Here is a 14,270-nt window from a genome sequence, read left to right on the forward strand (position 1 = left end):
AAATGTACTTCACACAAAAGGGAGATAAACCAAAACTACATCCAGTTGTTGCTTCCAGCTCCAAATTCAGGATTCATAATATAAAGTGTAATGACTCACATGAAATAGAAAATTTATTTACCTGCAACAGACAACCTGGCAATTACAATAAGATACTTTTCATGGAAAAAGAAAGGATAAAAACTAAAAACTGGAATTATCTACTCAATGTTGTGTTAGTGTAGGTGTGTGTAATGAAAGATGCTACCAGGGCTTCCCTGGTGGAGCAGGGGTTGAGAATCCGCTTGCTAATGCAGGCGACGCGGGTTCGAGCCCTGGTCTGGGAGGATCCCACATGCCGCGGAGCAACTGGGCCCGTGAGCCACAACTACTGAGCCTGCGCGTCTGGAGCCCGTGCTCCGCAGCAAGAGAGGCCGCGATAGTGAGAAGCCTGCGCATCGCGATGAAGAGTGGCCCCCGCTTGCCGCAACTAGAGAAAGCCCTCGCACAGAAACAAAGACCCAACACAGCCAAAAATAAATAATAAATAAATAATAATAATTAAAAAAAAAAAAAAAAAAGATGCTACCAAAGCTTACATGACTTTCTGAGGGCCAGAAATCACAAGGAACACCTGACCTGACAGTGGATACTGTTTCCTTGGGAAGCTACTTCATTTGGCAGCCTCTGGGTTGAAAATCTGGTAAGTGCTATTATATTCATTTTTTTCCATGAACACATCCGATTTAGGAATGAGAGGATTGTCCTCTTGGAGACTAAACTTCTTTGGAAATTCACCTCTTGAGTACAGTTCAGGAATATTTGAATTACTTTAGCAGTTCAAGAGTCAACAAGGGTATTGTTAGTCAACCTTTGAATTTCTTTGGCAATACTTAGAACAAAGAATTCCCTGGCAGGGAGTGTCAAACCTAAAAGGGATTTGGAGGGTTACTGTACTGGGGAGACCAACCTGAAGTGGAATAAAGAGGGGATCCACATCAAGGTGTAGCCTAGTACAGGATGTTAGAGCTCAGATAGTTTGGAGAGTTTACATGTAAAAGGCTGGTCTCTTGCAGGGTGTCAGAGCACATCAGAGTGATGAAATTATCCAAGAGGGGGGACAGCAGTCCTGCACAGGTTGTCAGTTCAAGAGAGGTGAGGAGGATGGCCAGATAGAAAAGAGGGTACAGATGACAATGAGAAAGTGATTAGACCTAGGAGGTGTTGTGGGCTGAATGATGCCCCACCCAATTCACATGTTAAAGTCATAACCCTCAGTACCTCAGAATGTGGAGACACGGTTTTTATCTATAAGTCAGACAGAGAAAGACAAATACTGCATGATCTCACTTACACTCACTTTAGTGGAATCTAAAAACCAAAATGAACAAACAAACAAAAGAAAATGAAAACAGATTCATAGATACAGAAAGGAAGGGGACAGGGTAGTGGCAAAGTAGGTGAAGGGGATTAAGAGGTAAAAACCTCCAGTCATAAAGTAAATAAGTCACAGGGACGTAATATACAGTGTAAGGAATATGTTCAATAGTATTTTAATGACTTCATGTGGGGACAGATGGTTATTAGATTTATAGAAGTGATCATTTCATAAGGTATTTAAATGTTGAATCACTATGTTGTACACCTGAAATGAAAATAATAAGTCAACTGTACTGCAATTTAGAAAAAAAAAAAAAAAAAGGAATATCTAAAGCAGCTCTTTCTTTAGCCTGTGCATGGTGCATGACATTTTAGAAAGTCTCTTAGTTAGCCCGGAAATATTAGACACAGTAGCTAAGAGATAGTATTTCACTGATCTGAAAATCAAGCTACTAAAATATATATTTAGTATATATAAGTTGCAGTTGCTACAAGAATCAGGTCTTAAAGGTGTTGATTTATTACAGATAATTTAGCTCCTTCACTATGAATTAAAGCCCAAGAAGCCCTTTACTACTTGAAATATTAATCAAAGTAAAATTAGAACAAAGTCATCATTCCATATATAATAAGCAGAATTATATATATATTGATATTATCAGAAATATTGAGGATTAATTAAAAATAAGGTAGAAAACTTCACTTTATATATGATTTTCACTTTATACATGATTTCACTTTATGTATGATTGGTTTGATGCATATCTACAAGTAAAGTTTCACTGTCATAAGAAGAATCAACAACAGCGACAACACTATGTTTAAAAATCCAATTCCATGCATTCACCATCTCACTACTTCTATTCATAGAAGATTTTAAAGGACACTTTCAGGGGGTGAATAGCTATAAATGCATCTGATTCATCAATTTTCCCCAAAATCAGTCTCAATGGTCATATAAAATTAAAATAATATTTTTAAATATGCTAAAAATATTGAGTCCATAAGACATCAAATTCTGAGCATTATCCATTTAATACCCATTTAAGGCATTTCAAAACATATTAATAATTTGAAAATAAAGTAACTAAAAATATGCAAACTAATTATGAAAAAATCATAACAAAGCTTTATGTCAGTTGATTTAAAAATAATTTTGTTAATATTGAGAACTTATGTAAACTACTATATTTTGTTAGATCTTTGGCACTGTATATAGCATTCAAATAAAATGCCAGACATTCTTAAAAGCTTCTAGAACTGTGAGTTTTGTAAATGTTACATTATTTTCTTTATTATTATTCTTCCCAAGGAAATCCTCTTTCAAATAAAAACAAAAGCCTAGAGTTAAACTAAAATGTAAAATGGATTAAAATAAAAAATAATTTTGTGAGTTCCAAGAAGCATATACTCAAAAAAAAAAAAAAGTGGTTTAGGTAAAAGAGTGAATCTCAGACAGAATTACTAAGATTTCACTTATGACTACTTTCTTTGTTTTGAATTCTATTCACTGCTCCCATCTTGTATTACATCTCTGGTATATGTTCAGATTAATTTCAGTTATTTTTATGTAAATACCTAGCTCTTATGCCTGGTTGTTACTGCAAGTTTGTCTTTGTCATATAGTGGACTGTGTTTTTGCTTAATAATTCTTCTATTCCAAACACAAAAAATACCCTACAATATTAGGACTGTCACTAATATTCACTTCCCTACCAAAAAAAAAAAAAAAGTAAGAGCAAATTCTAGAATATGTATTTAGATATTAATTTATGTTTATCTGTAATATGTAAGTTTGTTTTGGAATACTTAATGATTTCTGATCCCAAGCAATTAGCCAATCCCTTCTACATCTCCATTTCCGTAAATGACTTATGTTATGTTAGTGCTATTCAGAGCTTACATTAAAGTTTCCAGACTCCTAGGGAAAAAAAAAAAAAAAAATCATATCAAAAGCTTTATTTTGGAATTTGTAGGTTTATAGCGAAAAAAATATTTGATTATTAGGTTGAGAAGTTCCTCAGAGACAGAAGCAAAAGGTATATGTGATCATCAGAAAGTTTTTGAGAGCTTCCAGAAATCAGGAAAAAAGAGGAATTTGCAGGTTCCTTCAACAGAACTTAATTGACTGCATGGTGCATCCATGGGGCTGAAACACTTGAAAACAGTTGAAACATAGGCTCCCAGTCTTGGCCATGACTCCTGTGTTTCAAATTTGAAACAACAAAAGCCTGGTCCTTTGTCTTAGAAAGACCAGGTATGCTATGCAAGGGCCATTTCATTATAATCAGCACAGACTAAAGATAGAGAATATTGTCTGCATTTTCCAGACTATATAATTGGGACATTCTACATTCTACTTTTTATGGAGAATGAGGTAAACCCTCTTATTATAATGAAGTTTTACTTTTTGTGAGCCATATTAATATAGAACCAGAATAGATTGTGAAACTTAGAAAAATAAGATAATTAAAAAAATTTTTTATAGGTATATAAAACCTGGATATGCTCTCCTGCTTCTCCAATCATTTCTTTCCTTTGTCCTAATACTTCTTTTCTTCTCTCCCCTTGGAGGTGGCAGCATAGCTAGAGACCAAAGAAATGGTGGGGCCATAGAAAAGGCCACATTAGCATCAGGAATCAATGGTGGAGCCAGAAATCAAGGAAGTGACTAGCTAGGTTGGGATATATAAGGTTATTTAGCAAATAAATAAATATATTGGGGTTGATGGAAATTAAATTTCTCATGGTCAAAGAAAGGCTTTACAAATATAGAAAAAGAGAAGACTGGGAAAAACAAACAGCATAATACATACAAAGGATAAAACTCCTTGGATGTTGAATTGGAATTAGAGGTGCTGGTGTGAACTCAAAGATAGTCAGGGTAGGTAGATAAATGATAGAAAGATAAATGATAGACAGATGATAGATGATTGATTGACTGATTGATAGACATAGTTATATATGTGAACATGTATATATTGGCAAGTGTATGTGTGTGTCTCCAACTCTAATTCACCACCACAAGTTTAATTCTAGCTTTCTCCCCCACATTGCTATTTGTAATTTCTTTCTCTGAGAGTGAAAAACTTGGCTATCATTACCTGCAGTTCATTTGCTTATTTGTTCAACTCTATAATGCATCTTAAATACTCTCAGAATTCTTAACTCATGTTCATATGTAAAACATACTCACCAACAGTTATTTTGGTCTTTAGCATTACAATTTCCAGTCAAAACACCCTTTTCCAGAACTACTTAGGTTTGGTTCTTTTCAATCCACATATCTACTAAGTTTTCCTTTCATAATTTCCTTTCTTTTTTCATTCTTCATTTATATCTTTTCAGGATAATCATCTACTTCACCACTTCTACTTTCTCTCTAATATTAACTAAACCATTAATTAATTTCTCAATAGCAGCTACATATTTTTTTTTTAATTTTCAATTTGGTTGTTCTTAAAACTTCATTTATCATCTCTGAAAAGCTATTGACTCTTTAGAATATTTTGACACCATCCTATATGTCTTTAATTACATTAAGCATGAATAGCTATACCTTGAATCAGATTATTTCAATACTTCCAATTTTTAATTAGACTCTTCAATTTTATATTTCTGGATGGTATTTTGTGTTTGACTGGATTGCCTCTCATTTTTTCTTTTATTGTGAACTTAATTTTTTCTCAATTAGTAAAAATTATTTGTTGCTTGTATATAAGGTGCATTCCTCTAGAAGCATCTCAAAATCCTGCAACAGGACACTATGTGCACTAACGCAGGTTTATTTAAATACAATACCAGGCTTGGCATATTTAGACTTATTTGCATACAGGAAGTTTGAATTCTGGTATTTTCCTCACTGGAGGATAACCTTTTAGTTAGGAATTCTCAGAAATCTTTTTATTTTCTCTTTATACCCACCAACTATAACTTCAAGGTTTGATGTCTTCATCTTTTAGAGGTTTCTGTTTTATTTGTAGTGTCTCTGATTCAACTTCCCACTTTACAAGGGAACAAGCCTTTGTCACCTTCCTGCCATGTGTGGATTGCAAAAGCAGAAGCTCTAAACTACCAGATTTAGCAGTGTAAAGCAAAAGTCACATTCAGAGCCAATACGCTCCTTTAAAAAATGTAATTTTTCAAGTTTTTTATCTGTGTGAAATTCCCTGCATGTTTATTATTAAGTTGCATAAGAAAGTTTTTCTAGAAAGTATGTATGTTCTATAATTTTAGATATTTTGAACTGGAGGGTTTCTCAAAGCATGTGGTGTTTCATTTCCCAAGTGATATTTTTTTTCTGAGTGATGTGGAATACAAACCCCAACTGCTGTCAGTTTAAATTATTGAATTTATTATTTAAATTATTCATATGGCCATAGATAAATGAGAAGTCTTTAATCTTGTCAGATCTTAAGATAATTAAAAGTTCATGTTCTAGAAAGCAGTGAGCAAAAGGTACAATATTCCAAGAAAAAAATTGGTATGAAATATTTTAACTTATCATATTAAGAATAATCATATATATTGCATAATTTTTAAGGTGGACATAAGTAATCTTTTCTTGAAATCTTTAAACATTCTGAACATCACTAGAGTTGCGTTTTCTCCTTTCTTCCATTATTTTCTCATAAAAGAAGACAGGGGAAAAAAAATGTCTCCCACATCAAACAAGAAGCAGCTCTATGAATGGTTTCTTCATTTGTGATCATCTTCAAATCTTTAGAAACCATAACGTACTGTAGTAATACCAATGATATTTTTGTGTTCTTGTTTGTGGCATCTATGTGTGAGCCTTCTCTATTTTCAACAGGCAAGTACACAAAAATTACTGCAGTGCAACGCAAGATAGAACAAGAAAGGATACACTGGACAATGAAAAATGATGAACTGGGTGGGGTTTACAGCAGATTATACAATGAAGAGTAAAATGTTAGTTGAAGTTGAAATCAACACAACAAAAAATTTCCAAAATAAAGACTCCTAAATAAATAAATAAATAAATAATAAGCAAACCTAAGAGATAAAGAGCAAAGCATCAAACAGCTGTGGGAAAATTTCAAGCAGTCTAATCCATATGTAATTGAGTCCCTAAAGGAGAGGAGAGAAAGAAGAAAAATTATGTAAAAAAATAATGCCTGAAAACATTTCAAGTTTGATGAAAACTATAAACTGATCCAACAAGCTCAATTATGCCTATACAGTATAAAAAGAACATGAAGAAAACTTCCAGCTACATCATAATCAAGTTTCTCAAACCCATGAAAAATAGAAAAACAGAACAAAGTGTTAATCTAATAACCTGAAAAAGGACATAATCATATCATACCAAACAATCCAAGAAAGGCTGAAAAACCAAATAATATTAATAATCAAATGAAATAGAAATGATGTAAATACTCCAATTAAAAGGCAGGGATTATCACACTGGGAAAAAAATACTCATTATGTTATCTAAAGAAATCCTCTTTAAATATAAAAAAAAATGTATTTTCAAAAAAATGCTGGGCAAAAAATGTAACATACATCAATCAAAAGAAATCTGGAGGCACAATATTTAAATCAGACAAGGAATTAAAAAGTAATTTCATAAGGATACTGTTGTCAATTACTCAAGAGTACATAATATATAAAGCAAAAAATTGATAGAACTTCAAAGAAAAGCAGATAAACCTCAACTATAGTCAGATTCAACATCTCCTCTCTATAAATCATAGAACAAATTTCAGAGAAACTTTAAAGAATATAGAAGATGACTGTTCATCAACTTGACCTAATTAACACTTATGTGAGAGTCCATCCAATACAGCAGAATGCACATGTATTTTAGGGTGAACATCAGAAATTTAACAACATACCATAATATGAGCCATGCAACAAGCTTTGACAAATTTTTAAAAATTCAAGTGATACAATATGCTTCTGATCATTATGGAACCATATTAGAAATAAGTAATAGAAAGATGTCTGGAAAATCCTCATTTTATGGAAAATAAATATAATAAATCTAAATAACTCATGAGTCAAATAAAAAAATGGGAATAAAAAATTATTTAGAGCAATTATTTTATTTTGAATTCAAATATAATAGAACATAGAATTGTGGAGTATAGCTAAGCAGTGTTTGTTGAGGTACTTATATCACTAAACACATATTAAAGATTAGAAAGTTCTTAATGACCTTAGATTGCATGTGATGAAACTCAGAAAAGAACAAATAACCCAAAGTAAGTAGTATTTATGAAATAATAAGAACAGAAAGCAATAAACAGAAAACAGAGAAGCAGAATATAGAAAATTAATATAATCAAAATTTGATTATTTGTGATTAATCAAAGGAGTAAAATTCCAACCAGAATGATTAGGAAAAAAGATAGAAATTACTAATTTTAGGAAAGGAAGAGAATAGTAAATCCAGATGTAAACCCACACGTTCAGTTTAGTTTGAAAAATATGCCAAGGTAATTCACTGGTTCTAGATCTACTGGATAGCAATATGAAAAATAATAATTAATCTTTTCCCTCACATTCCACCTGATATAAGAAGTGGTTTGGTATTTATCATATTCCTAAATATAATAACTGAAACTATAAATTTTGCAAGATACATTAGAAAATCTTAATGACCTTAAGTTTGACAAGGATTTCTTAGTTAAGAAAATAACTAAGCACACCTAAAGCACAATCCATTAAAGGAAAAACTGATAAATTAAACTTTATCAAAATGAAGGACTTTTGCTCTTTCTACAACACTGTTAAAGAAAGGAAGAACCAGGCCACAGAGTGGGAAGGGCTTCCATCCATAAAGAACCCTCAAAACTCAATTAAAAAAATCCTTTTTTTCTTAAATGGGCACAATAGTTGAATAGACAATTCACGAAAGGAGCTATATGGATGACATATAATCACAAGGAAAATGCTCAAAAAAAAGATGCTCAGCTTTACTAAAGATTTGGAAAATGTAAGTTAAAACCAAAATGAGATACCGCTAAACACATTAGAATGACTAAAATTAAAAGACTGACCATAACAAGTGTTGACAAGCATATGAAGCAACACTACTGGTGGAATGAAAAATGATATAATTTCTTTGGAAAATAGTTGACTGTTGCTTAAAAAGTTAAAAGTATACTTACTATACAATGAAGTCACTACAGTACTAGTTTTTTTACCCAATAGAAATAAAAACATTTGTGCAAAGACTCTTACATGACTGTTTACAGAAGCTTTGTTTGTGATAGCCAATAACTGAAATCAATACAAATATCTGTGAACTAGGGAATAGATGTTTGTATAACCATACAGTGAAATATAACAGCAATGAAAAGGAATGAATACAGACATTCTAACTACATGGGTGAATTTCTAAATAAAAATGCTGAGTAGAAGAAACCAGAGAATAGATTATTCCATTCATATAAATTTCTAGAAAATGCAAACCAATCTATAGTGATACAAATCATATCAATGTTTTGTTTGTGGACAGTGTCTAGGCATCAGGGAGGGAGGGGGAAAGAGATTACAAAGACACACAAGAAAACTTTTGGAGATAATGGTTATATTTGTTTTCTTGACTGTGGTAAATGTTTCATGAATGTGTACATATATAAAAATGTATCAAGTTGTACACTTTATATATGACATTACTGTTGTCAGTTTTACCTCAGTGAAGCTGTAATTTCAAACAAAAAAAAAAGATATAACAAGATAGGAGCACTTTATGCTCTTAGTTTGTCTGTCTCTGTCTCTTTCTCCTCTCTCTCTCTCTCTCTGGAAAATTTAAATCTTCTCATGGTAAGGAAAAGACTCAAATCTTGTATCTGTGTTGTGTCATCTAATAATGGTTTAATAATTCCTTTTGTTAAGCGATGAATAAAGAATCATTAACTGGCAAATGGCCAAGCAACTTCCAGGCCTGCTGTTATAGAATGTGTAAGGGTCCATAGGCATAAATCTATGTATTAAGATAGATTCTATTTATCTCATGAAATTAAATGCAGTTCATCTTTGAAATTCAATAACTTTCTGCCTTTCAACAATTATTTCACTATCCCTAAGATTATTTAACTGCTTGTCTTAGTCTGTTAGGGCTGCTATAACAAAATATCCAAAGAAGTTGGATAGCTTATTAAACAACAGAAATTGTTGTGTTCTGGAAGCCAGGAAGTCCAAGATCAGGGTGCCAGCATTGTCAGTTGAGGGTTCTTGTCCTGGTTCATAGCCAGTTCTTTCTCACTGTTTCCTCACATGGTGGAAAGGTGTAGGGAGCTCTGTAGGGTCTTTTATATAAAAGCACTAATCTTACTCAAGAAGGTTTCTCCCTCATGACTTAAGCACCTCCCAAAGGCCCACCTCCTAATACCATCACAGTGGGAATTAGTTTTCACATATAGATTTTTTGGGTACACAAAACATTCAGACTATGGTACTGATAAATCTCTTAACTATATCAATATGCAACATGATGTAAATTAGGATCATGGTATAATATCATGTTATTAAGGGAAATCAAGAAAGGTATACATACATATACCATTATATATATGTGAATATATACTTTGCATTACACAAATAGATAGTTAGATATACTAGACACTCCTACAAGGTGAGCAAAGCAAATAAGCTAAAGATTCAGAAAAGGCCAAATGTTAAGAGTTATGTGCGTGGAATGGTAATGATCAAAGTAGCTTTAATTTTTCAGACAAAATTGCCTAATTCGAATGTAATACATGTGCCTGAATGCATTTTACAAAGGATAAGGTTGATGCCTGTCCCCAGAAAACTAACAAATATGATATCTTAGTAATTTTTGTTATGTCTTCTCTGGACATTTTATAAGCAATCCCTGTGCAAAAATCAGAACATTGTAAGATTTTTAACACCAGCATATTGGCCTTTACCTTGAATATCTGGTATAACTGAAACACAGCAGCCTGTGACATATTTAGGATACACAGTTAATGTGACTTACTGAGGTTACATTAACCTTATTGTGCATGTTACAATAGGTTAAGTCCCCATTCTACCTTACTGCACAATGTTCTGTCTTTTAACAATTCATCCTACCTAAGGGTCATGGACCTCTCCAGTGCATGCTTTTATCAGCCCACTAATCTCCCCTGGATCTTATTTAACTAACAACCTAGCTCTCTGGTTCTGCAAAGCTCTATCTAGATACAATTGATTACTTTTTTGTTTCAAATCAAGATGGTTATAAAATAGGTAAACAGGAAATTACAATCAAAGAAAGAATTTAATATTATTCCACATGTAGTATAATAAAGTTAATTACTTCTGTACAATGGTGGAATTTTTTTCTTGATATATTCTTATTGGAAAACAACTTTTTATCTTGCCAAAAAGAAAGGGTAGATTATTCAGCTTTTGTCAATGCTTTGGACAACTCAGAGAATTTTTTAAAAGATCAAATTATCTTATATTTCAGAATTGTGTGTGTTTTATGTGTGTGTGCACCTGTGTATGCACATATGCACATGTGGATATCTGAACACTTTAGGGACAGGAGTAGAGGGAGTTTCATGTATTAATCAAAGAAATCTTAGAACCACAGATGAGAGACTGAGAAGTCTGCTATTTGGATTTTTAAAAATAGACAAAATCAGTAGAAAAAAAACTATTTTTACATAAAATAGAATAACCTGTAAGAGAAAATAATTGCATAATATAACACCAATATTATATACATATATGTAAGAACTGTCTTACACCAAACTATGATGTACCAATTCTTGTTTCTACTTGCTCGCATTTTGTTCACACTTTTGAGTTCCCTACTCACTGCTGTCATGAGTCTCTGCAGGAAGAATATATTTTACCAAGTCACTGATTCTGGGCTAACCACATAATTGGCTTTAGCCAATGGCATGCAAATGGATGTGACATAGGACATGTTTAAACTATAATTTTAAATATCATTACATGGTTTGATTACTCACTTCTTCCTGAATCCATACTTGAACGTTGGGCTTCTGCTGTGATAATAGGATGAGAAAACATGTAGAACTGAGTCAGGTTCAACCAAATGTGGCCATGAAATCCCAGGCAAGCCCAGTAGAACTACAGGCAAACTGATGTAATGAACCCAAGGAATAAATGTTCAGTGTTTTAAACCTCTGAGATTTGTTGATTTTTTTATTACTTGAGCAAAAGCTGACTAATGTGCCCTAAAAAGATGGTAAAAGTAAATGTGAGGACCATGCTTTTTTTAAAAAATTAAGTTTTTATATAGGTAATTATTCTGTTTACTATATCTAAATGTTGCTATTTAGATATACTATCTAGCACATTTTATATCATTAATTCCAAAATTCTGGTTAAGAATATAACATACGTTGAATGTTTCTTTGCTTATTTTATTTTGTTTTACAAGACAGCACCAAAGTAGCAAGCTAACAAATCCCTTCAAGCATTGTTAAGGAAGGATATATAAATCCAAAGAACTCAACTAACAATGTAAAATCAAGATTTTGATGCCATGTGTGTACAGTCTAAGCTAGCAATTTCCCTTACTACCAAATAAAGTCTTAGTAAGGGTTTATTGTTAGCTAGATTTGAAATGTCCTATACTCCCACTATTTAACATTCAATCTCAATTTAAAATTCAGATTTGCTGCTCTTTTCCTTAAATCATTACTGTTTTTTTTTTCTTTTAAAATATGAGAAGTGACAGTTAATGATTCTCTTCACAATATAAGTGATATTTAAATCAAGAGAAAACAGATTAAAGGGGAGAAAATGGTTGGTCCTTTAAGGTGCTGAATTTTTCTAACTCCTTAAACTTGCCAGGGAAAATAACAATAATTTCTAATATACCATGTTTGGTATTTGAAAACTGCCTGAAGTGCACAAATAATAGAGCACAAAGACTGTTAGTTGATTGTATAGTCTGAAAAAATATGTTTTTTTCAATATGTGTATTACAAGTGTGAATTTGAATTTTATATTGTGTGATTTGTGTATGAAACTGAAATCTACAATGCAGTTTGTAATTTTGATGTGCAAAAGGAGTCTGAAAATTGCCTTTCTACACAGTGTTCCATTTTAGTTCTATTATCACTAAGTTTTTTAGCAATTTCTAAAATGGTCTAAATAGCAGTGCTCCCTCCAAACAGCCCAAACCTAAAACAAATAAAAAAAGAAAAAAGAAAAAGAAACAGACTGAGATAAAATATATTTGAGAGTAGACCTATTTCTAAAAGAGTGTATCAGTACCACTATCCTCTGCCACTGATTTCCTGAGGCAAGTAGATGCTCCAAAAAAAAAAAAAGTGGTTTAAGTGTCTATGAATCATATAGGTTAGGTCAAGGGCTATAAAAATTAAAATTTATTTAGGGTCATTATTCCCTAGACAAATATTTGGGGTCTAAAGGTATTGTGGTTATGAGATTCACTGTGCTCTTATTTTTTCTTTTCATTTCCTTTGTATATAACCCAAGGGCTTCACGTAGTTTCCTTAGCTATGAGTTTAAATGTCTGATCTATTTTTCTTCTAAATGTTTTGCTTTTCTGTGTTAACCTTTTTTATCCATCTATATTTAGCTTGGTCTGTAAATAGTAAAAGTGCTGACTGAACTATCTCAAAGGAGAATGAAGAAAATAAAAGTGGACCTGAAAATCAAGGAAATAAAGGAAATCAGTTTAACTGTTTGTAGTCATTCTTAAAACAGTATTTTGTAGTGAAGTAGTACAAATTCATAGATAGGCTGTCTTCTTAAATGACAGCATATGAGACTATCACTTGCAGAAGATAATGGACCATTAGCATTTACCATAGATTTAGAGAAGATGCAATCTAAACTATTTCCCTTGATTTTATAGGAAAAAAAATCCATGATCAGAGAGCTAAAGGTCACATAACTAGTTCCTTGGTAGATTGATAAGTATCAACAAGGTGTTCTGATTTCCATGGAAGCATATTTTCTGTTTAGAAATGGTCCTTGTAGTTGATTAATATATTCTTAGTAAAAACCTAGCTAATCATTCAGAATAGCATTTTGTATTATGAACTGATTTCATTTACTTGTTAATATGTATATGAGGTACAAGAAGAGTTTGATTTAAGTAATTTTTACAGTTGTTTTTTTTTTTGTTGTTGTTGTTGTTATTTTAAAAATGTCATCAGGACTTCTAGTTTCTGGTCAGACATGTAACAAATTTGGAATAATCCCTTCCTTCCTCACAATGAGAAAAACATTGAACAAACTGGAAATCAGTTCTTCTTAGATACATCAGAGAACTGAAGTCACAGTGCAAGCTGCTGCCCTGAAAACTGGACAGATAGGCAAATGCAGTAGTCCCTCCTTATCCACAGTTTCACTTTCTGTGGTTTTAGTTAGCTGTGGTCAAACTTGGTCCAAAAATACTAAATGAAAAACTCCAGAAATAAACAATTCATAAGTTTTAAATCATGTGCCATTCTGAGTACATAATGAAATCTCAAGCTGTCTTGCTCTATCCTGCCCTTTGTGCATTGTATCCGTGCTGTACGCACCACCCTCACCTTAGTCACTTAGCAGCTGTCTTGGTTATCAGATTGGCTGTTGTGGTATTGCAGTGCTTCTGTTCAAGTAACCCTTATTTACTTATTAAAGGCCCCAAAGCACAAGGGTAACAATGCTAGAGATTTGGATATTCTCTTACTGTGCTTAATTTATAAATTAAACTTTATCATAGGTATGTATGTATAAGAAAAAAACATAGTGTATATAGGGTTTGGTATTTTCTGTGGTTTCAGGCATCCACCAGAGCTCTTGGAATGTATCCCCTATAAATAAGGAAGACTACTGTATATAAAGAATCACAGCTCACCAGGACCAGAATCTGTTGCTGGAGCCAGAAATTGAGAGGAACACTGAAACGGTAGTTGAGTGAATGCTATAAACTATGGCCT

This window comes from Eubalaena glacialis, chromosome 16 (assembly GCF_028564815.1).
Source record: "Eubalaena glacialis isolate mEubGla1 chromosome 16, mEubGla1.1.hap2.+ XY, whole genome shotgun sequence".
Lineage (NCBI taxonomy): Eukaryota > Metazoa > Chordata > Mammalia > Artiodactyla > Balaenidae > Eubalaena > Eubalaena glacialis.